At 49.2% G+C, this 26,606-nt stretch overlaps 1 protein-coding gene across 4 annotated transcripts in view; it reads left to right on the forward strand.

Annotated features, from left to right (window-relative positions):
* Positions 1-26,606, forward strand: part of LOC108927631 (rho GTPase-activating protein 12-like) — a 60,803-nt gene that overhangs the window by 10,629 nt on the left and 23,568 nt on the right. The gene's annotated exons all lie outside the window — the stretch shown is intronic.

Genomic DNA, 26,606 nt, shown 5'->3' on the forward strand with positions numbered 1-26,606 from the left:
TTATTTTTACATTTATGTATTTAGCAGATGCTTTTCTCCAAAGCGACTTCCAATGAACTCTATGTAGTGTTACCAGCCCACACACCTCATTCACCAAGGGGACTTACACTGCTTACACTGGGTCACTCATTACAATCAATACATCTAGACTTCCTGTTCTCAAAGCGAGGAATTCGTTTACGTGTGTGTCTTTCTAGGTAGTCCTGTTTAAGAGTATAAAGTTCAGCCGGCATAAATACTTCTGCGCATGATTGTGAAACTCTCTTGGTTTCACTTTGCTGTGGGTCATTTTGAGGCTTTTTTTTTTTTTTGGGTTCTTCCTCCTCTTCTTACCAGTGTGGTGACGAGCGTCTACTTCTCGTTTTCAACCTCTTCCGCACGGTTCTGAATAGAAGGGTAGGGGGAGGCTCTGCGATGCCCCAACCGGGTCCTCCCGTAGCCCTTCGTCCCACCGCGAGACGAGCGGCCGCCCCGGTGGGAGAGGAGGTCGGCTCTCCGAGGAGTCGCGCTCCATAAGCTCGGAGTTCAATGCCACTGGGACGCGCGCCCTGACTGGATGAAGGAGTAAGTCAGCAAGCGTAACCTGCGTTCTCGATGACGCCCTTATCTTTTTTGGCATTGGACACAGCAATCGGAGACCTCCTCCTGTGGTGCTTCTTACACCTCGTTGATCTGTTTTTGGTGTTTTTACATTTCCCAAACCAGTGCTTTTCTAAGCCCTTCGTCCCTGTCGAAGGGACAGTTCGCACCAGTCCTGGTGCAGATGTTGGCCATTTATTCTACGCGTTTGTCTCATGGTTTGTTTTTTAGTAAAACCTCAAAGTCCACCTCATCCCACCTCGTTCCTGGTAACTCCCCAAACCCAGCAAACCCCTTATGTGCGATGCTGTATTTCCACCTTGTGTCTTTTGCCGCACCTCAGCAGCTGACCTGTTAAGGGTGAGAAACCTCTTGCGGATCTGCTGTCCTGCCTGCTCCCCCACCTCTCTGCTTATCCGTCTTCGCTGTGTTGTTGCGAATGTGCTCTTACGCGATGGCGTGAGAACATCCTCGTCGATGAGCCCGAGGCCCCGTTTCTCATCTGTGCTGACGAGTGCGGTGAAGGCCATGTGGTTTTTGAGATTTTGGGTTCTGGTGGTTGCCAGTGACTGCTTGGTTCTTCTTCTATTCCGCTTTAAACACCACCCCCATGTGCTTCAACTGCTGCTCGGGGTTTGGTTGTATCTCCTGTTTATTATGTCTTCTTGTAGTGTTATCACCGCTGAGAAGGTCCTGTATGTGCTTATTTTGTACCGTGATTCAGCCTGCAGAGGGTCATTGTGAGCGGACGTTGCCGGGACGCACGATGACTGACACGCAAGCTGATTTCCTGGTGTCAATCCGGCTGCTTGGAACCGCCGTGTTGCCTGCCAGCTGTTGACAGCGTGCGTGTTTTGGACGGCTTCTGGGTCGAGCGTGAAATTCCATTAAGGAACATCGAGTGTCGCAGTAGGACTTCCTCGCTCTAATGCAACAGTACGTGGCCGGGCTTCATGGATGCAGTTCTCTGAACTTGGGCCTTTCGTGTGGATCCACTCGAGATCAATTTGATCATCGGCTCCTCTTGGCTGTCTAAGCAAAGGTAATTGGATATTCCCGTGTCCTGAGGTTGTATCTCGGCATCCAGAAACACTTCTTGTGACACTCTGGCAATAGGGGTCAAGGGTCAGTAATGCACCGTGGAGCGTTGGTTAAGCCACGGTGCATTACTGACCCTTGACCAGCAGACCAGTGTCAGACCTCATTACCCCATCTGGCCAGTTGAGATTAGATCTATTTGTCATGTCAGACATAAGCATGCTCCAGCAAGCAGTGGGTAATAATGTTTTATTCCATGAGGGTCCACCGTTAAGTTCCCTGGGTGTCGCTATTGAAGACTGATGGCGTGCAGAGTGCTGTTAGTTCATGTTATTCAGCGCGATGCAGCTGCCCCGTTTTTTTCCTCTCGTGTGTGGAAAGTGTGCTTCGGCCGCTGCCGCCGTACACGGCCCGTGGTTCCGGTGCCCATTCCGTGGCTCGCCCCGCATTTGGTGTCCGTTTAATTAATCACGTTGCTTTTCGTCTTAAGTTTCAATCTTGGGCGCCAAGTTCTACAAAACCTCAGTTGGAGAGCACCGTCCTTTCCGATGTGACTACAGTTGGGAGGAGGGGTGTCGCTGGTTGACCTGCGTGCATCTGACCTTTGTAACCCGTCCAAGGGGCTTCCGTCAATAATTGACCTCCTATCACTAATGCGTCCCGTCTTTAGCGTTAACGGCCCGTTTCGGTGAGCCAGTTCGATGCTTTTACAGATGGCTGCCAGGGCTCAATGTTAATGGCTGTACAAATGGTAGAGGTAAATTGCTTAAATAGTCACACTGGGATGGGTAGAGTCATTCTGATATCCGTCCAGTTAATAAAAGTAAAATATTCAGGAAATTTAAAGCAAAATGATGACCGACATCATAATACAGAAATTTCATAATATTTCTAATGGCATCATCTTTATTTTTTTTAGAAATTTTCTTGCCGGAGAGCACCCAAATTCTTTTAAGCGAATTAACTCTAATTTTTGCCGTTTCGTTATGTTTCAGTGTTTTTGTTGGTACGCTTCTCTTCACCTGATACCCCAACTCTGGCTGCAGTTGTTAACTTGCGAATTGTAAATATCTGCGTGGAGTTCCTGCACTTTAAAGGACCTTTTCCAAGTATTTGCTGAGTTTCCTCTGTCTGATATGTTCCGAAATGAGACAAGTGCAATGTCTGACAGCACCGGTAACGTGTAAATATTCCTGTAACATGTGCAGCCGAACACAAAAATTAATTTCATGCCCTGACTGCGTGTTTTTGGCTCTTGAGGGATGTGAGCCCACACAAAACTGCAATAACGGCAGCGGCAAGAATGGGATTTGGGAAGACGGGTGGGATTTAAGCAGACGGCGGGCAGCCTCCCTTTGTCCCTGTTTATCTCGCACGTATTTTCCATTTCTGGTGCTCTGTGGAAATATGACGGGATTAATTCCCGCTGTGGAGATGCCCCGTGCCACCACCCTAACCTCCACCCCCGTGGTTAAATCTGATATTTTATACATTTCGCCTTGTCCTTGAGAGGGGGCTGGGATGGGTCGCAAAGACTGTCTGCTTTGTGGTGGGATTTACCTAATCTCTTCTGGAATATGCTGTCGGAGCTCCTAGAGTCAGGGGCGGGGGTGCCGAGCCACGGCTGCCGTTCGCACATCGTGGGGTCGGTGGTGTATGTGTGTGTGTGCGGGTGTGTTTGTGCGCAAGCTGACATAAGCAGCCCTCGCTGCCCCCCCTTCCCACCCGCAGTGGCTCGGGGCCAAAGCAACACGCGGTTCTGCTCAGCTTGGGCCCTCGGTACTGCACCGCTGTGACACACACACCTCATAGTCACTGTGCATTGGACAGGCAACGCAGTTTTGGCAGCGACTCATGTACCCGGAGGAGAAGGTGAGTTTCAGCCGCCTGCCCCCCGGGCCTCTTTCTGTTTTGCCGTACCCCCGTGGAGCGATTGCGGAGGGTGTGTTTCTGGGTTCCCATCTGACCTCTGTGAGACGTCCTGCGTAGCGCGGATCGTTCCCCGCCGCCGCGCTACGCAAGTTACGTTAATCGAGCGAGACGCTCGGAAAGTGACCCCCTCTCTATCCGGTGGGCTGCGGTGGGTAAGTGTGTGAGCTCAGCGCTTGCTGTTCACTCGAACTTATGTAATATATCGCCGAGCGCCATCTGTGTAAATCCGTCAATGCGGCGCAGGGAAGCCCGATACAGTGGCTGCGGTGCGGGTTTTGCGTTGTTCCAAAACTCGGCAGCTCCCAAGAGTCGCAATAAACGTGTATATGAGTGATTTACCATGATTTACACATTTATTCGGGTGGGTGGTTTTTACATTTACTCAGCTGATGCTGTTTGCCAGAGGGACTTGTCACGTTGAGCTGCTTACAATAATTCGCCCATTTATACAGCTGGGCATCAGTTCAAGGCAGGTACCTTTTTCCAAGGGCACGACAGCAGGTTGTGGGATTCAGACCCGGGCGTTTTGAGTGCAAGGTGGCAGCTCTTACTACCGCACCACTTGTTGAAAAATCTCAAATGGATTAGAGGTTCTCAGGTTTCGGGCTGTGCCTGGGTTACTTCCTGGAACTTCATCTAATCATCTATATCTATGAACATTAAAGCAGAAAACATTTACGCATTTAGCTGATCCTGTTGCCCACGGCGACTTGGTGTTAAGCTACTTACAATAATTTACCCCTTTGTTCAGTTGGGTGATTTTACTAGAGCAATTTAGGGTGCCTTGTTCAAGGGAACTACAGCTGAAGGTGAGATTCGACCCTGCAGAGTTTGGGTCCAAAGGCAGCAGCTTTGCCCTAGATGTTTGTAAGTTCGAGTTTTCCTTGTCTGCTGTTCACATACCATTGTTTCCGTGTCAAAGTCCATTTACTGTGCTGTTCTGGTCCTCTGACCCCACGACCGACCGCAGCATTTCCTGAATAGACCTTCCAGAGAGGTCCGCGTTGTCCGGAGTATCGATGTCCACGCTATCAAAGCGTGAGCTCGGAGCTTACGGGAGCCCGGTGAACAAAGTGCTGGAAGGGCCCTGTGGATTGAGCCAGATCCTCACAGTGGGGAGAGTATTTCAAAATATGATGGTGTAAACAAGTGGATGGGTGGTTGGGTAAACATGTTGGCCTCGCTATTACCGTGGAAAGCGAGCAAAGTCACAAATATAACGCAGACAGGAAACTCCCCCGGCCGAAGCTGCGCTGGATGTTTACGTGCGAGGAACCGCCACGAATAACTGTGGGGTCACCGCCCACCAAATAACAGGGCTGCCTCCCATAAAGTTTCCTTTTCTGTATTTGTGCGCTGCTGAGCGATGAACCCCGGCCGCAAAGTATTCATTTTCGTAAAAACGGGGGGGAAAATAAACCAAAAAAAAAAAAAAAAGAACTTTTCGGGAGCTGCTTGTTTTTCGGGATGAGGAGGAGTGGTCCTCTTGGCCCCGCCTTCTTTCTCTGCTGACTCCTCCCTCTTGTTTTGCTGGTGCAGCTGGCTGCTTTTCTCCAAGGTGGGGTCCTCCGTAGAAGCGGAAATGGCATCGGCTTCATTGAGATGCTCTAAAAAGACCTGTTCCGTCCTGACGCCGGTGCACGTGTGTCCAGTCCCACCCATTGAGCCCGGTGTTACTGAGCCAATAGGGCTTGTAGCGGTTAAGGAACTGAACCCGACACCAGGAGGCGAGCTATCTGACTGGATATCCGGGCCCACTTTTGCGAACGTGAATTGCTTTAGGGAGAGTGGCTGTTCAAGAGGATTATACGCATATCGCTGTGTAAGTTGCTTTGGCTGGAGGTGTCGTCTAAGTGATGTAATGACGTGTAACACAGCCGTGTAATTTTGACTTATTTTTTTAAGGCGAGTGTCAGCTGGGGCCACCTCCTTCTCGTAATAACTCTAGATATGTTGAAACCCTGGGGATAGCAGGAGGAATAGTGGTTGGAGGCATCATCTTGCTCTCTAAAGACCCAGGTTTGAATCCCACCTTCTGCAGTAGTACCCTTGAGCAATGTACTTACACAGAACTGATGCAATAAAAAAAAAAAATTATCCAGCTGTACAACTGGGTCAGTCATTTTGAGAAAAGGGTCAGCTAAATGATTAAATAACTAGTGTCTAATAAGTCACCTTCCTCCCTTAGTTGGGTGCTGGTGATGTAGATGAGCCCGGTGACTGAAGGATGGTTGTGGACACAGTAATGCTCATCCCCTTATAGTGCGAACACCAAAATGTGCCCAGAACTGTACCAGAATGACACACCTGCCCTTAGTTTAGGGTGTGGCCCGTTGCTCCGTGCAGGTCTTCACCTGATATTCCGTGCATCCGGACAAATGGCTCCCTTGAGATCAGCCTACGTGGTTATCCAAGCCCGGCGCTCATCGCGAAGGCAGTCTTACGTTTACAGCGGAACCTCGGAACTCGAACCGAATTCGTTCCAGAAGGGCGTTCGCGTTCTGAATCCATTTTTCCATAAGAAATAGTGTGAAATTTTGGATTAATCCGTTCCAGACCCCCAAATGATTGCCTATTTAAACCTATATACATACATACCTGATGCACTGGAAGCCTCCCCACTCCTCACCACACTATGAATGCCGCCACTCTTCTTGAATTTCTCGAATCGCCCCCTACTAGCCTTGAAAGGCTCACTATCGTCACTGGTTCGAGGGGCGTCTTTAACGAGGTCAGCAAGCATACCTGTGGTCTTTGCTTTGTAATAGACGTCACTCCTTTAGCAACATCAGCTGCTTTGATGGTCTCTCTATTTTCCAGTACAGTGCATATCGTAGATTTAGGCATTCTATACTGTGCAGCCAGATCAACCACAGGAACACCTCTGTCGTGTTTTTCAGTTATTTCCTTTTTAACCTCTATCGTGGCTCTCGCTATTTTCCTTTTTGGCCGATTGCTTTCACTAGTAACCTTCTTAGGGCCCATGATGGCTTATTTAATATGATATTTAAAAAAAAAAAAAAAAAAACCACAAAAACACGTGAAAATTCACAGCACAATTCAGCGAGGTGTTCACTCCGAGTTTTCAGGCAGGACCGACTCGTATCGAGTCGCACGCGTCATACGCACCCTTTGCTTTAGGGGAAAAAAGACGCATCGCGTGTCCGACAGGTTGTAGACTGAAAGGTTCATTGGTTCAAGTCCCGAAATTTTGTTGGAGTTCTGAGACTTTTTTTTTTTCCTCCTCTCTCGAACAACTCGTTCAAGTTCAGAAGCATTAGAGTTGCGAGGTTCCACTATACGTTTATTCATTTAGCTGAAGTTTTTCTCCAAAGTAACTTATTATTTACCCATTTATACAGCTGGGTAATTTTACTGGAGCAATTTTAGGGAAAGTACCTTGCTCAAGGGTACTACAGCTGGAGGTGGGATTCGAACCTGCGACCTTTGGGTCCAAATGCAGTAGCCCTAACTACTCCGCTACCAGCTGTCCCCGGTCTTGGAACCGGCACTCGGGGCTCGAGCGTCATTGGGAATTTTGAGGCCTTGGTTTTGAGAAGGTCTTGTTCTCCAGCAACCCTTCTGCCTAAATGTCAATGAGGAGAAGAAATAGACCAATTCAGTCCAGCTGTTGGCCTCTATGAAGTCTGCTGGCCACCTTAACACTTTGTTCCAGTTCTTGTCCCTCTCGAGCAATGGATGCTTTCAGTCCTCTGGTACGTCTAAAAATGGAATGATCAGATAATCCCGCAGTGTCTTATCTTCCATAACAGTACATTGCGTTTGGAGGCCAGAATGTGTTTTGAGAAGATGAAAGTGTTTGGGGACCGCATTACTGAGCCGTTACTCATCGGCCCACGCTCACCGTGACCGCGTTTGTGCCGAATCACGTTTGGCGCATTTTTGCCACCCGACGCTTACTGCGCTTTACCGCGAAAGAGCTAAATTACATCCTCCACCCACCCTCCTTGCTGTGCCTTCGGGGCTGCTGTTCTGCCACCCTGGATGTTTGACCGCACGTGTCAGGGACTGCAAGTGGCTGTTTTAAAGCGGACGGAGCTGTCTGTTTGTTGCTCGTCCGGGGAATTCGCTGGCCGTTTTAGTTGTATGTCGGAGAGAACTGATGATTGTACTGTTCTTGCATCATATGATGATGGTGAATTTCAGGGGTAAGGAGGTGTTTGGGAGGCGTTTGGATGGTCTTTCATGACGCAGGGATTTGGTGGTCGTCTGGAGAACTGTTCAATTTCCCCCGTTTTACGTCTTGCCTATCCTATTCTGGAACACAGTGGAAAGGGTTAAAAAAAAAAGTATATTATCTATACTTGTAATATTTATAACAGTCATGATATTTGTCATTCACTTTTTTCTTATACATGTTAATGTACCCTTATATATTTGGACTAAATCAGGGTATCATGAAATGAAATTCTTTCAAAAAAAATTCCCAGAATAGCAAGATACCAGGGCAGTTTTGCTTTTCACTTCTCATAGCTGTGGATGCTTTCTAGCGATTAAAAAAAATTTCAAAATGAAGATGCCGATGACACATTTAGTGATGGTTTCATTATTCCGATGCGATTTTGGGTTTGATTTCTTAATATTTTTCTTTATCGCCCACCTACCCATCAGACGGGTCTCGGGGCGGTTAGACCTGTCCGACTATGAATATTGAAGCTAATTACCTGTCCGGGACAGTCGAAGAGCTGGTGATGTCGAGCCCAGTTTCAGTTTTCCTCAAACCCGTGGGCGAGAGGAGGGCGCTGTCAGCTTGACGGGTTTTTCCTCTTCTCTTCGGGACTCTTGCCGCGTCCCACAAGTTGTGCTTGTACCCTCTTTGTCCAGCGTCTTCCTCACGCTTGAGCCGTCTTTATCTCCTGTGTACACAGCGTGTGGCTTTCCTCCAGGAGTCCAGGCAGGTTTGAACACGAGGCTGGCTAGCCGCTAATGGTGTGTGTGTGTGTGTGTGTGTGTGTGTGTGTGTGTGTGTGTGTGTGTGTGTTTGGGGGGGGGGCTCAGTTTGCAAACGACACACGCAAGGCCTCTCATTTGGCCGATAAGTTCCCCCCCCCCCCAGACGCATGTTCCCCAATGATACGAGAAGCGAAAGAGGAAAGACTTCTCCGGCGTCCCGGCCTTTGTTTCCCCTCTCGCTTTCCCTCAGGGCTCGGGAGGGCTGCGCGTTCTTTCACCGTGCTTCCTTCGCCCTTTCTGCTAGCGTCGGTCGGATCGCGTACGGAACCGCTCGAGCGCCGCTGGAACGGAAGCGGCGACGTGTCGTGCGCGAAGAGGTCGAAGGTCGCGTGAACGCGAGATCCGGACCCATTTGCTCGTAGACGGACCGTCCGTCCGTCCGTCTGCGGAGCGGTCCTCTCTCCCCGAATCTCGTGTGTTTTCCCTCAACGTTTTCTGCTGAGGAAGCTCGACGGGTCAATTTACCGGGTCGCGAACCGTCGCCCGTGTCCTTTATTAACGGGGATTAACGTCTTATCTCGCGACCGCAGCCCGGCTTTGCTCATAATGTGCCGTGTTGTCGGTCTCTTCCCCTCGGCTTCAGTTTTAATTACCGCTACTAGGATGTGAAACCGAAATGGCCCCTGGGCTTGCTGCGTTTCGGCTCGGTTTTGGTCGACCGTCCGGTTCCCCTCGACGCAAACCTGCGTCAGCAGCCTGGCTAAACAATAATAAAAGCGTGTTGAGAAGGTGCCGCTGCCGACCTTGGTGACGGCATCACTGTTAGGCTACGAGACTGGGGACGACACCTCTATTTAACGGTAGAATTAGTCCCCTGTGGCCTAATCGCATCTTATTTTTACCTTGTTTTTGTCTCATTGCTTTACTCTCTTGGTTTTATTGCATTGTTTTATTTGAGCCCTTTGCAGACTTGCGCTACTCTCACTCCTAGAAATTGCAGAAATTAATTTGGCTGCGTAATGGCAACGAAGTGGGCTGGATCGAAAGGCGTTTGTGGGTGGACCTCCTACGCGGGTTGCTTGATTATGCCTGCAGGGCCGCCGTGACGCCTTTGTTCTGCGCCGTCCGCCCACGTGCACGTTGCGGCGTCCCGGCGGACCTGCCGCCTGTAACGCCGGGCATCGTTGGGTACTAGTGCCCTCGAATCCAGCGCCGTGCCCGCAGGAAGCTGCTCGACGTCTCCTCTGATAAACTTCCTCGGGCTACTTGGCCGCTTTACGATGGGTGCGCTGGAAGTTCTCGCCGAGTTACGACCCCGCCGCCCTTGGTAAGGCTGTGGAGGCTCCGGCGAAAGTTCTTTCCCTCCCTAATCTCATGCCGTTTTAAGACGGGTGCGTGTCGATTGCTGGGACGTCCCTTTTCTTCGGCCCTGGTCGACCGAGGAAGGTTCGGTTGGTGCTACGGTCAGCCGTCCGGTGGGCTCCGAGCCGAGATGGTCGGTCGTTCCTCGACACGCGCGTTTTTGGGTGACGGATTTTGACTTTATAAGGAAATTCTTTTAATAACCCTTCAGCTTCCAGCGCACTTCTTGCGGTTACGAGAACTGAATCTGCGTTTCGTGAACCTCCCGACAGCGGAGTGGTGCAAAACCAGAGTTGCCATGAGCTGCTCTTCTCGGTCACGGTCTGTCTTGCTCTGCCATCAGTCCTCACCCTCCATCAGCCCTTCTTCGCTAGTTCTACTTATAATATCGGTGACCGCGGTCCTGTTTGGGCTGTCCGAACCATGTCCCCGTGTCCGCTCAGTATCGCTTCGTTTATATTGTTTTCATTGATGTCTTTTTTTTTTTTTTTTTTTTTTTTTTTTCCATCCACTGTTTGCAGTGGGGAGAAAAAAAAAAAAAAAAGACATCAATTTTTGTGGCTCAGGATCGCTAATTTTTACCATTGAACCAAATGGGAAGTAGGACTTTCATTAATGAGAATGCAGTTTATTATAAAGGTGTTTTTCAGGAACTGGTAACTTTTTTTTTTAGACTGGGAGAGACTTAGATTTATTCATTTAGCAGATTCTTTTCTCCAAAGCGACGTACATCTCGTAGAAAATACAATATGTGTGCATTATATTAGCAGGAAGAAAGACTTGGAGACACGTGATTCTCACATACAGTCACTTTCCACCATATGAAGCAACGTTCATCACACGAGTAGCTGCGTGAAACTTTTTCCCAATATCCTCGATTCCCGATCGCCTTCCTAGTAAGCTTTTTTTTTTTTATTTTATTTTTTTATATGAGACGTCTATAAAGAACCGTACTTGCCGTTTGCAGCCGCGCGCCCCGAAGGCCCGTTCCGCTGCGGTCGCGGGCTGCCGTCTGAGTGTCAGTGTCCAGGAAAAGGTTCAAACGGCTGTTTTGTCTGTTGTGCGCAGACAATGCTGTGTTTGTTTTTGTGTGCATTCCAAACTTGTGGAGAAAGAAAGCCAGCTGTCACTGTCAGGAGTTCAGTGAGCTCCCAGACTTGAAGCTGCACTGCCTCAGAGAGGTTAGATGTAACCCTGGCAATTTAAAATACTCAAAAATGCTGAAGTACTGATTTATATGCTCGGTGTAATATAATGCTGATGTGGGAAGGGGGTTGAAAAAAAAAATCAGAATCGACATGTGTGAAGTGATTTATAATTACCGAATGGTTTTATTAAGTGATTCTGCAGTGTAATTAAATATTAGGCTGTAGAACTGATGTTAGTTGTTGCTGGTTTCGGTTCGTGGCCAAAAGTAGTTTTGCTACATTCGCATGTGGCCTAGAACTGTAACTTGTCCCATACTGTGTTTATAGTCAGAAGTTGAATTTTCATCCCAAGAAGCTGCATTTTTTTTTTTTTTTTTTTTTTTTGAAGGCATTATTTACAGTTAGTGGAGTGCAGTACTTTGTGTCTCAGGTATATATCTGCTCACTCGATAGCTAATCTTTCTTTGTCGATGGGATGGCATTGTGCTTTAAAAATGAGAAATTTCGAATTTGCCAATACGTTTCCGCCACAAACGATGACCCGCTTACCTCATATCGTTTTTTTGAAGCGTTTCAGCTTCAGCACGCTGGTTGGACATCAGATGAATCGGAACATTGTATGACCGAAGGTCTCATAATCCAGCCTATACCGTTATTAATAGTAGTAAGAAATGAAATGGCAGTAACTGCAAAATAAATTGGTTTTCTTGGCTTATTTGCAATGTTTGGACGCGTGCGTGCATTTGGGAGCACAACATTGAAGGTCTCGCTAGTTGCTTTCTTTCTTTATTCTAGTAACTAGGTTTCGTTATTACTACCGTCTCGCGTTCCGGCCGTGCGTCTCGAGTGCTTTTCGAAGACCGGGCGCCGCGTGATGCCGGATGTTCGTCGGCCTTCCTGGCGGGAGGCTTTCGGCGGCACTGTGACGCTCGCGGTGGTGAAGGTAATATTACTAATGGTGCAAATATTACAGCGTGGATGTGGCGGTAACGGCGACAGAGTAGATAGGACAAGGGCTTCCTGGCCAGCTCCTGAATGAATCGGCACCACTGCGCAAAGGCTCGCAAAGATTTTTTATTTTTTTTCCCAATTTGTCGTACTCCACTTTGTCTTCGCTGTTGGAGTTAGGATGTCTGAAGGAGCACCATGGCAACAAAGCGCGAAGCGGAGCCCTCGCCGTAGGGGTTCCGATCGCCTCGGAGCCGGATCATCCCAACCGGAGAAGCGCGTGCGGCGTTCCTGCCCCGCGCCCGTGACCACCTCCCCCGAACCCAACGCCGAACCCAACGAACGTACAAAAGAGCCATTGTGTCCGCGCGCCAGATGCACCCAATGGAAATTGGATTCGTTTTATAGAAGGCTCTCTGTGTGGATCAATTACCCTGCTGTCGTAGGGGATGTGGAGGCCGTGAGAGCAATGAGGCTGGAGAACGCGGCGAGCACAAACTGGTGGACGGCGGAGGTGCGGTTTTTTTGTGCACCTTTTTTTTTTTTTTTTTTTTTGGAAAGTGTGAGCACCTGTTTCTTTCTTTCTTCCTTGTGTGTTTTATCCCTTTAACTTTAGGAAACGCTCATCTACCTTTCCCTGTTTTTATGACGGCGGCCGTAGAGATTTGTCAAGGGTGGCGTTTCGCTCGCGGGGACACGCGCACGACAATCTGCCTTCCCCGGCCTGCTTTACGACCCTGTTTTACCAGTAATGTTAGTGTGAACCCGCCCTTCTGCTACTTCTCTTCATCAGTTTCATTCAGTTCATTTATTTATTTTTTACAGCTTTTAAGAGCTTGTTATTGCTACATCTGAGACTTTTACAGGAAATACTCAAAGTATTTATAGGTACATGTCTGTTATGCTTTTTTTTAAATGGCAAACTAAGTGCTCGGAGGCTGGCGAACTCGTCCATGTGAGGAATCGGTCACTTCTTCATGGCCGCTTGTGTCATCCTCAGTCGCAGATGATGCACACAGTCGGGGTTTAAGGTCAAACGCTTCGGAACATGTTCACCCCGCACCGTCCTCCATGAAATGCAGCGGCCGTCTTGTAGATGGGAGGAACACGGCACTTCCGCGTATAAAGCCAACGCAGCGCTCTGAATCGGAGGTTATGTTGCTTTTCGTCATTTTAAAGTTGGCTTCAAAGTTGACATTACGAGTACAGAGGAACATGGGGACACCGCATTGTATGACCGGTTCATGGAAATGGAACAATTAAATGTTTGTGACTAAATGGCAGATTATTCTTTTTTTTTTCTTTTCAATTCTTAAATACAGATTCTAACCCATAAATAAATTGAGGGATGTCATTACTAAGCGTTCGGCTTAAAAGCAGTTTGGCTTGCAAACAGATATCGGGTCGCGAAATATTTTTTTTTTATGTTGAGGTACAAGCGTAAATGTAAATGTTGCGGTAGGAAGCCGGAAGAGTGACGCCGATGAGCGCGGAGTGTGTGGGGTGACATCACCAAGCTGTGGGTGAGAGGCTTTCTTACTCGGTCGGTGCATATTTCTTGTATGGGGGGGGGTGCATGTATTTCTGTGAGTCAGCATTGTGCGCCAGCTCTCCGTTTCGCATGAATTTTTGGGGCACAGAGACCCCTCTGTCTCAGCGGAATGACTCTCCCTCATCATGTGGGTCTTCCTTAGGGTCGTGCGCCTTTCAGTTGTGCGGCCGCTGTGCGGATAGTAGCCGGAGCTCCCCTCCCCCATCCGGTTTATTCCAGCCGACTTTCCACAAATGAGGCGTCGAGGGCGGTGTTTGCCGGAACTTTGCGGCGAGGGGAGATTTGGGCGCTCTGCCACGGTGGCGGGTTGTCCCCTGAATGCCGAGCAGGCCATTGTAATTCAGCGGCACCCCACCCTGCGCCCCGTACGCTTGCCGCGGTCTCGCCGGCACAAAGCCCCCCTCTCATCCTGCCGGCGGCCCCGTTGCTCGCTCTCCCACGCCCCCGCTCCGATGCTATCCGTGCACGCGCACGTGTGCCGAAAGGAAGGGATGGATGGCGCTGTATGGGTTTTTCTATTTTTTTTTTTTTTTTTTTTTTTTTTTTTTTTTTTTTTAAATTAAATTTTGTGGGTTGCAGCAACAAACGGGACGCACGGAAATTGCAAGTTGGTCCGCTTCCAGTCTTGCTCCGCCTTACACCCAAAAAGCCCTTTTAAAGATGAATTATCGTAAATCAAAGATGTTAATTGCTATTAGTTTCTATGGTACATTTTGTGTTCTCGAGCCCCAAAATTGTCACATCTTATGCTAAAATATCGCCATCTCCCATTAAAATCGAAACATGGGCAGAACTGCTAAAATGGTTTTTTTTTTTTTTTTTCCCCCCCCTCCCCTCCTTCTTTAGTCATTTGTTTTGAAGGGAAACTACCTTGTAATATCATGAGTTACTCTTGACCTGCGATGGACCGGCGGCATCCTGTCTTGGGTGTGTTTCCGGGATAAAGCGTGAAGCGTGGCCCACTGCGACGGTGCGTTAAAAGGAAAGCGAAAGTGTGGAAACACTTACTGTAATCTTAATGCTGATATGTTACCGGTGTACGAGGAGAACCAAGGCCGCCAGCCCTGCCGCTCTTCCGCTTCCTGCGCCGGTGGCGCTTCACAATAGCTCCTTCCTCTCGTAAAGGTCACCGACGCAGCGGCTCTCGGCTTCCGCCCCGGCGGCCCGAGGTTTGGCGCGTTTCCGTCAATACCCCGCTTGCGATCGGCCCGGTGAAAGTGGCTCTTAGGGCAGGGGGACTGATAGGTTGACGCGCGGAAAATTACCGCGCTTAACCCCGATTTCGAGCGTGCGGCATTGGGCTTCGCCCCAGTTAAAGAACGAAGGCCCCCGACCCACCCGGCTCCTGAAACGAAAGTGATTATTTCTAGACCCCGTCTTTGTCGCGGATCCTTTCTCGCCATTCGTTGCCTCCTTTTGCTCCAAGTCCGTTGTATTTATTTAGCTTTTGCACTTTAGCCCACACTCTTAAGCTGCATGCAGTTACCAGCTTACACGGTTGGGTCATTTTTACACGGTCAATTTAGGGTATGACGAGGGTCTTTATTTAGGGTCTTCATTAGAAATCTATCGCTGCTTCTGGCCTTGCGGTGTTGCGATATGTCCTCGCAAAGTGAGTGCCCAGGATCATCCTGCCCTCTCCCATCTTGCCCTCTGCCCTGCTCCCCACCAACGCTCTCCAGAAAGCATGGCCCAGGGTTCCTTTTTCCCGAAAGAGGAGGGGGCGGAAGGCCGACGTACGCCGTCGCGTTCGAGACCCTGACCCTTTTGAGGGGCCGCGCTCGCGGAAGCGGAGCGACGTGCTTTCCCGTCCTCGTCCCGGCGGTTTGGACCAAGGACGGGAACCCCTTCTCCTATTACGGACCGCTTCGCGCTGCGGTTTCGCTAATGCCGTTTGCCTTCTGCCGGAAGCAGTTCAGGGTCGTTGATACGAAAGCGTTCGGATGCCGTACTGAAGCGCAAGGTGAAACTGGTAATAAGAGGCTTCGGGACGCCTTTGTTCCACTTGTTGGGTCGGCTTCCTTTCTTTGTCACGGCCCCCACTTCCAGATTATCTTCTTCCCCGTGGCACTTCTGCGCAAAACCCGCGTCCTCGTCCCGCCTCCGTCGTAGCAGATGCCGAGCCGAACGGTCCTGTTTTGCGCCGCGAGAAAAGCGGAGGTGGCATTACGAACGCGCCATCCGGTCGGGTTGAGGTGGATGTCCCTCGGACCGCGGGGTGACCGCACCCCCATCGGACGCGCCCCCCGCTGTGCGCTCGCGCGCTGCCGCGGCGCTTCCCGTCTCGCTCGGTTCCGTCCGCGGTCGAGGCAACCCGGTGGTTTCCGTCTGCTCGGGGTCGGAACAGCGGAGTCGCTCGTCTGCAGCGTTTATATTTATTAGGTTTTGTTTATTTAGCGGATGATTTCATCCAAAGCAACTTAGTGTTAAGCTTCTCATTCTTTACTTATTTATACAGACGGGTAATTTTTACCGGCTAATTCGCAGTAAGTACCTCGACCTAGGGGAGGCGAGATTACGACCCCCGACCGCTGAATCCAAAGGCGGCATACAGGTTGTCCCCGATTTACGATGGTTCATGGTTCGACTTACGATTTTTTTGACTTTACGATGGTGAACTGGCGATAGACATTCCGTACAAACCGTACTTTGAATTTTCATTTTTTTTTTTTCCTCTCCCCCTCCTTTCCCAGGCGAGTGATATGCGGTGCGATGCTGGGCAGCGACGGCGATCCGCGTCTCCCAGCCGCACCTACCCAATAACGTAAACTAGCAAGAACAAAAAACTAAATATGAACATAAATTTAAAAAGTAAAGAAATAAATGAGACAAACATATGAATGAGGGGGGGATGCGAATTCCAGGTTGTAGTAAGAAAACATGTAAATATCTCCAGGGTTAGATAAAGAAGTGTTTTCAATATATGAGGACAGATTCTGAGAAGAAAGATTTAAAAAGGATATTAATTTAGCTTTTCTTCAGATGGACTTGAAATGATTTACTCATTTATCCAGCTGTACACTTTTTGCTCTTATTTCGGCAATAAGGTCAAATGGCCTGTTTATTTCTTCTGTCAAATACAGTAATTAAAAACACCACTAAGCTACAATTATTCAGAATATAATAACTTGACACGTTAAAACATATGAGCCCCCATCAAAATTAATCTCTCAGTATTTCAATCGTACTCCCCAGCTTTTACAACAGTTCTTTCACGTGATCCATCTGCAAAGCAAATGTCAGGAAAACAAATTCACAAACGTTAATGTAAACGATGATCTTCAAACCTGTAATGCAAAAAAATGTACTGCACATCTAAAGCCCAAACCATTAATAACCATTAATCGTCTCGCGGTGAACAGGCTGGAATTGTAAACAGTCTCTGTACACAAATAGATTAAACACAACTCTCAAACAGAAGCACAAAACATCCAAAAAAACAAAAAAATTCATGAAGGCCACAAATTGTATTTTTTTTTTTTAAAAAAAAAAAAAGGGGAAAATTTTAAATTTTGGACAGTGCGTCAAAACATATTATGCAACTAAAATCACAAGAAAAAAAAAAAAAACCACACGCTTCAAAATACAAACGCATCACAACAGTCCAAAAACAAATTTACATTTATTCGTTTATCTGATGCTTTTCTCCGAAGCCACTTAACAACGTCAGTCCACCTACAGTTTATTTACCCATTTCTACAGCCTGGTAACTTTAGTAGAGTAATCTAGAGTAAGTACCTTGCTCAGGGGTACTACAGCCGGAGGTGAGATTCAAACCCGCGACCTTTTGGGTTCGAAGGCAGCGGCTCTAACCGGTCCTCTACCAGCTGTCCCTCGTCGTTCGTAAAGAGAAATGACCGAATAAAGGAGGTTTGTTCGATGAGTGCGATTGTGGCCGTAACTCAAGCACATTGGCAGTATTACAGGTCACTTTTATGGCTGTGTGTTTATCAGTGAAGTACTGTGCATAAAAGCGCGTAGTCAGGTGTGTGTGTGTGTGTGTGTGTGTGTGTGTGAGCCGTATGACGTCGGGGTTCATTCGCAGCCCTCTGCCTGCGGTTTGAGGCTGGTTCTATTCCTAGGTGCGGCTAATCCGTGACCTATTTATTGGAGGGCGCGATGGGAACGAGGGCCTGTGAAATACCCCCGAAGGGGCAGGTTCTTATGAGCCTGCGTGACCTCCGTCCTCCTCTCTTCACCCCCCCCCCCCCCCCGGCCGTCGGCTTGTCGGGCGTCTCGAGACCCTGAGCCTTCAGCCAGGCTTTTGGCAGCGTCGCTATTTCCTCGTGATTGTTCTGATGTGCTCTTATACATTGTACCGCCTCTTTGCGTATATTTACCTGGCGCTTTTCTCCTGCGCTTATAAGTTACGCTTTCTTTACCCGTTTGTGCAGCTGTGTCATCCTGTTATCGGTTACGGGTAGGTGCCTCGCTGAAGGGGGCCGTGGCGGGAAGTGGGATTTGAACCCGGCTCCTTCCTCGAAACCAGGAGGCGTAACCTCCGTGCTGCCTGCTGCTGCACTGCTGAGTGCTTGGGCCCGCAGTGCAGCGGAGGAAGTTACTGTATGTGCACAGGCCTAAAATTGGGTTTGGAACTAATTTTTTTTTTTTTTTTTTTTTTTTTTTAAAGTTTTTTCATTGTTAAAAGATTGGAAAATGTGGCGGCTGGCAGCGATGTTAAAGCGCACGCTGAAGGGTCCTAGTTTCAGCCGCTGATTTCACTTCTCTTCTGGTATAGCGTTGCGATCACGAGACTAGATGGAGAAGGTCCTTGATCTCTGACCTCTGGCATATGTTGTCCGGCTCCTCCTTTGTCGTCCCGGAGGTCTTCGAGCGCACGAACGGGAACCGAGATTGCGACTGCCTCAATCGCTAAAATGAGAACGGTGACTAAAATCGAACTAAAAGTGAGCAAACGCGCCATTTGTCGTCTCTTCCCTTTTGTACGAAGGTAATATTGTCTTGCGGTTGACCCGAACGGCTAAAGTTCAGCAAACGCCGACTAAAACGGCAGACTCGCTCCCTCGGTTCTGTTTCACTGCGCTGTGCTTTGTTGGCACGACAAATTTCAATACGCTTGTACTGCCAAAGCAACGGGGGGAAAAACAATTTTATGTATCATTATTGCTGTACCTTTACGTTTAGACATTGTAGATTATACATTATACTCGAACAACGAACCTCGGTGCAGCGAGTGGTAGGTAACAAACTAGGTTTACTTGAGTCACATGTCTGCAGCTATATCTCTTTCTCTTAATGTAATGTATAAATTGTACTTTTGCTGAGATGTACGTCGCTTCGGACAAAAGCGTCTGCTAAATGAATAAATGTAAATGTCATGCTTGACTGAAATTATGCAAACGACTAAAATTCAACAATGTTTTACATGGAGCTCCACCCTGCCCCCCCCCCGTTACGCGACCCTTCACTAAAGTCATGTAGTTAATAGCATCTCTATTTGCATACAGTACAGCAATACTGTAACTCTAAATATAATCTGAGATGCGCCGAGCGGCGAATCCTGTTTGTGGCGTGGTCCAGGGCGCCGCGGCGCACCTCGGCGATGGGCCGTACGCTCGTACGTGAAACTGCGGCGTTGAGCTCTGGCTCTCACAGCTGCCTGCTCTGTGGCCCCCCCCCCCCACCCCCCATGTGTTTTCAATAATGCCCGTTACTTCTGCGATTGTCATCAGTTTGTATGACTCGATGAGGGGTCCCGTGGACGTCGCAAGAGGTCGGGAAACTGCACGGTGCGCGCGAGAGGAACTCGAGCGATGCGGCGCACGTGGGTCGAGGTCGTCTTTTCGAACGGCTGGTGCTAGGCCGCGGAGATGGGCTGGGCAGTTGGTGCCGTTCCCGCGTTCCCCAAGAAGGTCTGCGCCGTGTTTCCATCGTTAGATTGCTTCGATTCATTCATAACGTGGTTTGCGAAGGTGCGCTACGGCTGGCTGCGATGCAGGCAATCTTGTCAAGTAGTCTTATCCTGAGGACGGCCCCGTCCGGCTTCACAAGGACCGCATTTGGACTTCGTTTGCCTCCCGGTAGCTGAGTGATGCGAGACCGGAGCGACCGTACATTTATAGTTTGTCTCGTGCTTCGTTTAATTTTCGCCTTTCGTCAACCCTCGTTTACTAGTTTCGCCGGTTATAACGTCAGTGATCATGTCCTTGTTCGGACTGTCCGAACCACGTCCCCTCGTCCGCTGAGCGTCGCTTCCTTTTACTCTTCGGTTTTTGCTTTTGCACCAAAGGCAGCGGGTAGAGCTGTTGCCTTTGGAATCGAAGGCCGTCACTTCGAATCTCAGCCATTGCTGTAGTACCGTAGCCACACACCCAAGGACTGTAGCAAGGTACTTACCCTGAAATTGCTCCAGTAACATTAACCAGCTATAGAAATGGGTAAAATAATTGTTAGTAGCTTAACGCTGTATGTTACTTTGGCAAAAAACATCAGCTAAATTCATAAATGTAATACATAAGCGTTGAGTATTGTACGTACTGTATGTATGATTTGTGAGCGTGTTAAGTGTACGGTAGAGGAGCCGAACGGGCACAGGTCAACAGTGGTACTGTATTATAGACTAATAAAACGAAAGTGACGTAATGAGTTATGAAATCTAATGTTAACTATTGAAGTAAGTGTGTCCGTTTCAATGGGATTTGGTGATATTTTGTCATAAACGAGGGCCGATTTTGTGGCTCGGGAAGGTGTGAGAAGTTCTAGTGTTGAAATTACGTCCTTGAGTTAAATAACCTTCGAAAGGCCAGAGAAGACTGATCTCATCTGTGAGGTTGTGATCTCGAACCTTGGACCATTTTGGCTGTGCCCCCCCCCCCCCCCCCCCCCACCTATTAAAGGGAAGCATCGTATGCATGTCCACGTTGGGTCGTGAGCAGCATCCGGCACGCGCTGCTGACTGAGGAAATCGAGATGCTTGCGATGTGCTGATAGCGCTTTTCCGTGGCCCGGGTGGATGGTTCATTCGGAGGAGCGCAAGTGAAGCCCCCTCGGAATTACGCGGGATTACCGTCGCTCCGCATACTTGCTTTGCTCCGCTTGGGGCCGGCTGGACGTACCTGCCGGGCGCCACCGTTCCTTATGAATTTCCGTGTATGAACGTGATCTGCTGGGCACCTTCTGAGCAGTTTTTGTAGCGTGCGGATGCTCCTGCTGTTCCGGGTAAATGCTTATTAAGTCAAGAACCAGTTGGGGGTACTTTATACTGTGTGCTTAGGGTTTCCTTTTTTTTTTTTAAAAGCAGTTTTTAACGATGGATAAAAGTGCCGTCTATTGGAGCCTTGGCAAGCAGAACTGCAACTGTCCGTTTACTTTCCCTCAACCTAGGAACAGGGACTAGAATTATTATTAGCTTCCAGCTGCATTGAAATTAAAACTTGTTTAACGGAAATAAAACTCTTAACTGTGAACTGTGTCTCGTTCAATGCTGCTGCCCTCATGTAAGGATGTTCAGCATTCCTCAGCAGTGGACCCCTTTCAGTTTTATTTATTATGTGCACAATAAGTAACACGTTAACAAATATTAATAACAAAGCAGATGTTTGCCGATTTAATTACTAGTATGGTTCTGTGGAAATCTGATATAGCTATCGTAAATTAAAAACGACTTAATTTTAACGTTTTTATTCGCTTGGAGCCACATTACAATTGAAACAAATTTAAAACCGATATACATTTTCTTCACAAACCCCCTTTTCGGCAAAGGTGGTTGACCAGTTCATTTAATAAACGTGCAATTTCCCATCTTGTTATTGATCACTGACAATTCGGAACAACGGACAGGAGCTGTAAATGCCTCGAACGCGTGGAATGAAGGCAGAGCTGCACTCCCATCGTTTCGATTCTGCCTGTACGTTTTGCTGCCAACTAATGGCGACTCGTGGAAATGCGAGTAATTTTTTTTTGCTCCAACTGCCCGTCATTTTGGAAACGCAACAGTGGGGAATATTCGGTTAAAAATATCTTTTATAAAAGCTGGGAAATCTTTCTTGTGTGTCATAACTCGAATGTTCGTAACATGAAGAATCAGTCTGTGGAAGTTTAACGGAGGAAAAAATAGAACAAAAAGGGAAAATATTAATAGCCCAGGACAGGGAGAGAAGACACCAATAAATAGAGCATGCTAAATGCAGCCACCACGGCCCCTGTTAACTGGAGCTCCACAGACTACTGGGAGATGTGACACATGTATTCAGGTTTTCTGCCAGCGGTGCAGCCGTGCCTTCCAATCCCAACATCGGTCTTGTGATTAAAAAGCTTTCAGAGTCTTTCGCTGTTAAAATTAAAAATTTTTTTTTTTCCCTCTACGCTCTCCCCCAACCCCTATGCTCGCGCCCCTGAAAGCACCATTCTGCCGAGTTCCTTTTAAATCTCTGCACGATGTAATTAATTTTACAGCGCAGAGATTCTCGGCCGATTTCCCCAGTCGTCGTGTCCCCCCCAAATGACGTGAAGCATGAAGACAACAGATTTTCCCCAGCTGCTGTTCCCTCACCTGTGTGTCCTCCTCAGCAGCGTTGTTCGGTGAGCTGTTGCCGCACCTGGGAAAATGAATGGCGGCTCATCTCTGTTTAAAGGATGGTGAGATCATCTTTGATGCTTGTGGCTTCGTTCCGGAAAGCCTGGACCGAAGCACCTGGACGTGGCTACGTATCTTTCTCTACCCCCTCCCCCGTTTACCTCCATTCGCTTCCGGTAGCTGCGCGTGTTCATCTCACCGCTGCGGCCATGGCTTGTAAGGCAGTCAAGGGATCTGCTCTTCCGTACTTTCGGGATCCTGTCGCTCCCTTTACCCCATCGAGAGCGCTGTGCTCCTCGATATCTGGCTGCTTGCTGGTCTCACTCCCAAGGGGTCTGAAATCTAATGTCTAAGTTCTCAGCTTTGGCCTCAGTATGGTGGAGTGAGCCTTTGCCATCCCTCAGAGCTGCTGAATCCCTTCCTAAATAGACTAAATAGTTTAGGCTTTAAATGGGGTCGATCTCTTTAAGAGCCACTTCTCTCTTGACATCCTGACAACTGGATAAATTTGCATTGGACCAACTGTTACGATCACCTTTGTGCTTTTGCTAAAGGACACTACTGCACCACCCACATTTCTCCATATGGACTTCAGATTTTGGACCTGTTGTGCATGGGACCATCAAGTGGGGTGAGATGTGTGTGGGTTCGCTAACATGTGGCTATACTTCCCTCTGCAGCTTGGTGATTTGCATAAACTGGGTGGGGGCGGATTGGCATAGACCCCTGACCGCCGGTGTGCCGCCGTGCTCCCCCGGCCGGCCCGAGCCGACCTTCGGATGGACAGCAGCAGCTGGTTCCTCTACCAGAGCGCCGGCATCTGCCTCTCCACCCCCATACCCCCCCGCGCCGCCATTCCAGCTGCGCGGCTAAGGGATCGCAGATGTTGTCTGGCCTGTGCTGAGCTGCGTAAGGCTGTCCCCCGTCACCACATTACCCATATCATCATTTGGGAGGCGAAGCCCGTTCCAAAGATGGGGTTCCTCAGCGCTGCAGTGGTCTCTTGCAGCCGGGCGGCTGCTACATCTGTAGAACAGATGGCCACGGCGTGGTATGGATGGCGGGAGTTTCCCTGGCAACAGGGCCCAGAGCCTCAGCTCCCGTTCCTCCTCTCGTGATCCTTAAGGGACGGAGTGATGGGGGGGGGGGAGCATTAAGGAAGGGAACCGGGTAGTATGTTTGTGGGAGGGAAATGGGGGACAGCTGGTAGCGTAGTAGTTGGAGCTGCTTCTTTTGGACCCAAAGGTCACGGGTTCAATCCCCGCCTTTGGCTGTAGTACCCTTGAGTAATGTACTGACCCTAAATTGCTCCGGTAACATTACCCAGCTGTATAAAGGGGTCAATAATTGTAAATTCGTAATAATTGAGACCTTAAGATTGTAAGTCGCTTTGGAGAAAACCATCAGCTAAATGAAGAAATGTAAATGGTGGAGCATTTAGGGAGGGAAGGGGCTCCTCCCCACACTCATCCTGCCTACCACCTTCCAGATCAGTGTTAAGATACCGTCCTCTTTCCACGTGACAGAAACAGAGGTCAAGTCGGGCCAGCGGGTGGTGTAGCGGTTAGAGCTGCTGCCTTTGGGCTCGAAGGACTCGGGTTTTTAAACCCCATCTACTGCCGTAATACTCTTGATCGAGGTACTTACAATGAGCTGATGGAGTAAAAAATTACCCTGGTGTATAAAAGGGTAAATTGTGGGTTGCTTAATGGCAAACCCTGCAGGATCTCGTGGGATGAGTGACGCCGTGCAGTCATCCTTGTGCGGAATCAGAGCGTGCCACTCCCACAAGCCCTCTGAGATGAGCATGCTTTGTTCCTGGTCTGTGCCAGGAGTTGCCTCCAACGCCGGTCGCCCTGCCCTTTCGGACCCTTACGAATGCAAACGCGGGGGTTTTTCCTGCCCCCCCCCCCCCCCCCCCCTTCCCCCTGTGGTGCTTAGCCTTCTGGTAAATAAGACGGCTGTTCTGGGTCCTGCTCCCCCACCCTCTTTGTTGCTTTCGCATGTCTCGCGGTCAGCTCGTGGTATTGGGTGACCGCTGTGCGCTGGACCGTGCTGAAGTGCGCCTGGTGTTCTGGTGAGCTCGCAAAAGAGAAGCCCCACCGACTGCGCCTGCCGCTCTTGGCACTGTATCGGTAGCCATCGGCTCGCTCTCTCGCCGTTGCCGTGGGGGACGACGCCGGGGAAGGTCATTGATGGAGCGCTGAGCGAAAGCAGGCCCGGTCTAAGTTCCAGATCCCCCGTAAAACCGAGGTTAAAGGTCAACGCCGGCGACCCGCCCGCTTTTTGCAATCTCCTACAGACCCACCATGTGCCACAATTTAGCCCCGCCTACTTCACCACCTATTATACGGACCTCGGCCCCTCCTCTCGCGGATTCACTGACTCCAGCAGGCCTCTGTGTAATTCGCTCGTGTCAGACCTGTTATGTAACCACTTTGAGCTCGGTGTGGATCCGCCCTCAGACGTTCAGGCTGCATCAGCTCCGTTTCCCACCTCCGACGGGTCTGGGTTCGAGTCCCGTTAATGGGTGCGTACAGGGTGTCCGCGTCCCGGTTTTATGGTCTCCCAAACCTGGGTGATGACATTCCCGGTGCGGAACAGGAGGAAGAGGAATGCAGCAGAACCGTTTGCCCTGAGCTGCACAGCCTGCGAGGGACACCTAGTGGTGGGTGAGTGAACTGCGCAGTGTGTGGGTTTTTTACACCCCCCCACCCCCGCCAGGGCTGGAACTGCGTACAGTAACACACCGTCCTCTTATAGCTGTGCCAGCAGTTTCCTTGCCCCGGGCTGCAGAGGCTGTGCAGCAGTGCAGATGTTTTACGGTGTATTTATTATAGACCACACAGCAGCGTTCATTTGAATCGCCCTTTTAACGCTGAACTCGGGTACAAAGTTACTGATTAACACTTGCAATTTTAAACATGCATTGACTTTTTTTTTTTTTTTTTTTTTTTTTTTTTTTTAAGCCAACGCTTTTCTCCACTGTGACTTGCAGTGCTAGTAATTTACTCATTGATGCAGTGGGGTAGCGTTTACTGTACTAGTTCAGGGTAAGAGCCTCGGTCGAGGGAGCTACAGCAAGAGGTGGGATTCGAACCTGAGGCCTTCAAATAGAAGGCAGTTCTAATCACTGCGCAACCTGCTGCTAAAGGTGGTACATTTCCATGTTTTATATATTGCCTTTACGATTCACTGTCTATAATAAGTATGCTTCTCTAAAGCATAAAATCTTAATTTAGTCTAACGTCATTACTTGAAGCACTGATGAGCAGCAGCAGGAATCCTCCTTTTTATCGATGAATTTACACTATAAATACAACAAATTGGGACAGCTGGTAGAGTAGTGGTTAGAACTCCTGCCTTTGGATGCAAAGGTTGCAAGTTTGAGCCCCCTCCTAGCTGCAGTACCTTGAGCAAGGTACTTACCCTGAAATGCTGTGGTTTTGAAAAAAAAGAATTTACACTATAAATAGTGACACATAAAATTTGCTTTTAGTTTTTCACGGCTAACGCCCTACCCGACTCCAGGGGAACGTGCGTTTCAATTCGTGCTAAGGGTTCGGGGTGGGGAGGCCAGCCTCATTAGCATCTCATTATGCGGGACCGGCTCCGAAAACGACGCGTTCGGCTCGCCGCTCAAATTCCAGCCGGCGAGTTAATGCCAGAATGAATAAAACATCCGCCGAACTTCAGATGGGTGACGCTGCTTAATGAACCCCTCCCCACCACCACCCGACACTTTCGAACCGATCGCCCTGCGTGTCCCTGGAGCGAACGGGTAATTTACCCAGGCGCCAGAGGCCTCACGCTCGCTCCGCTCTGCATTCAGCGGTCGAGCTCCTCCTGCTCTCGTGGCTCTTATTTCTGCCACGGATCCAGTCCTGGACTCGTGTGTAAATACGACATGTTTCACACGTGCTATAGGTGTGTGTCGGGGTCTGAGGATGGTAACGTTTTTCTGGTGGTTTTAAACAGGCGGCACAGCGGGTACTATCGATGCCTCTCGGTGCCTGAGCCACACAATGGGTCGTAGGTTCGAATCCCGCTCGAGGCGTGCGTAGTTGGCGCGTTCCTCAATCCGAAAACGTGTGCGGAAGAACACAGTGGCGAAGCGCTTCCTTACCACGGGCTCCATGAGCGAAATTCACTTTAAACCTGTGCTTTAAAAATTCCTGTGTCTGAATATGGTTTTATGAATATGTCGATATGGTACGTTAACGAACCTCTGCATTATGTCAGTGTAACGTGTTAACGTGTTGGAGTAAAGTGGCCCGCGGTATTTGGAGCTGCTCTCATCGCCCCATGACGTGGCTGTGCTCCATATCAGGTTGTGATTGTAAAGACAGTTTGCAGGTTTAACCTGTATTACTACTATCAAAAAGATGGGGGCGCAGTGGGTTGGACCGGGTCCTGCTCTCCGGTGGGTCTGGGGTTCGAGTCCCGCTTGGGGTGCCTTGCGATGGACTGGTGTCCCGTCCTGGGTGTGTCCCCTCCCCCTCCGGCCTTACGCCCTGAGTTGCCGGGTTAGGCTCCGGTTCCCTGCGACCCTGTATGGGACAAGCGGATCTGAATGTGTGTGTGTGTTTTTTTTTTT

Source organism: Scleropages formosus, chromosome 19, assembly GCF_900964775.1.
Source record: "Scleropages formosus chromosome 19, fSclFor1.1, whole genome shotgun sequence".
Lineage (NCBI taxonomy): Eukaryota > Metazoa > Chordata > Actinopteri > Osteoglossiformes > Osteoglossidae > Scleropages > Scleropages formosus.